The following is a 1,614-nucleotide window of genomic DNA, read 5'->3' on the forward strand; positions in this document are numbered from 1 at the left end:
ATAACCATAGTTAGTAAGTTTGGGGACAACAATAATACGGGAACGGATATGTACAACAACTAAATGGACCATACGTCAATAATACTTTTTCAATAATCTGGCGCAATAAAACACGTACAGTAATGATACGATACGTGTTTAATACAATTGCCCTGTAAAAATCCAGGAGCAAATATACAGATTTATCTTGGTATTAAGAATGTTCTAAAACTGGTTGTTTGCAACTAAATTCTAATTTCCCATGCTTCCATGAACGTCTAAATTTAGCTTTCCAATTTGGAATTATTTCTACATCTATCATAGCAAATAATAGTATATATCTATCCTAAAAATAATATTAATAATATTTTTATTAGGGAAAATACTTCATTTTCAGAATAATCATATTGTCTGATTTATGATTTAAGAAAGAATCCTTGATAAAATTAGGAAACTGAAATTTTAACTGCATTGATAGAAGCACAATGCAATTATGATTGTTGATTTCGATGGTTAAAACTTGGTTTATTAGAGCAAGGTCAACAGTAACCATTAAATAAAAAATCCCAAACAACAATCCTTTTGGTAGAAAACAAAGTTTAGAAAGAAACATACTTTACTTTTTTTTTTTTTTAATACACAAAAAAGGATCTTAATTATCCTATTAAAAGAGATCATGATCAACAAAATTAACCTCCACCATAAAAAAGCAAACATTAAGAAGACCAGAATAATAATCTGTGTAAGTGCATCAGAACCGTCATCATCATCAACTAACAAATATGATGGAAGGATCACAGCAACACTCATCGATGAGACAGCAGCAGCATAAAGCTGCAAGACATCCTTCAAGGAACCCAGGTTCTCTCCTTGGTGGTGGCGCAGCATATTGGGGAGGAGGAGGAGCCATTACAGGTGGCCCTTGGTTATACCCTTGGGCGGGATGTGAATAAGCATACTTAGGATCGCTCATTTCCAAAGAACAAACCGACGCAGCAGACTAAAAAGATCGATCAAGAGAACCAATGGCCTGATTGAAGGAAAGAAGGAATTTCTGTTGAGTTCAACACACTTCACTTAAGAAACCTGAAAACCGATAAGTTTGGATTAGAACCAGATCTGAAACTATAGCTTAACTAAGCAAATGATGATCAATGTTAACATGTTTAAGCAGGGATTAATTCAAACGATTGTAAGAACTGATCATGATGAACCATGATTATGGTTTTCAACTCTAATCGCCTGGACTGGTTCGGTCATGAAGCCCCTTCTTCCTCTTCTGACATTAAACCTCAAAAAACCAGAGAATTGCATCCGTTCACAGAGAGAGAGAGAGAGAGAGAGAGAGAGAGAGAGAGAGAGAGAGAGAGAGAGAGAGAGAGAGAGAGAGAGAGAGAGAGAGAGAGAGAGAGAGAGAGAGAGAGAGAGAGAATAGCACATATAGTGTCCCTATTTTATTGCAGCTTTATGTTCTTGAAGCATCAAACGATCTTGCATGTAGCATATATATGGGAGATTAAATGGATTTGTTAGAACAAACACCAAGAAATACGAATAAAGAGAGACAATAGATCCGTACGACACAGAGATTTAACGAGGTTCACACACCAGGGTGGTGTGCTACGTCCTCGGGCG

The sequence above is a fragment of the Macadamia integrifolia genome, unplaced genomic scaffold (genome assembly GCF_013358625.1).
Source record: "Macadamia integrifolia cultivar HAES 741 unplaced genomic scaffold, SCU_Mint_v3 scaffold3719, whole genome shotgun sequence".
NCBI classification, from domain to species: domain Eukaryota; kingdom Viridiplantae; phylum Streptophyta; class Magnoliopsida; order Proteales; family Proteaceae; genus Macadamia; species Macadamia integrifolia.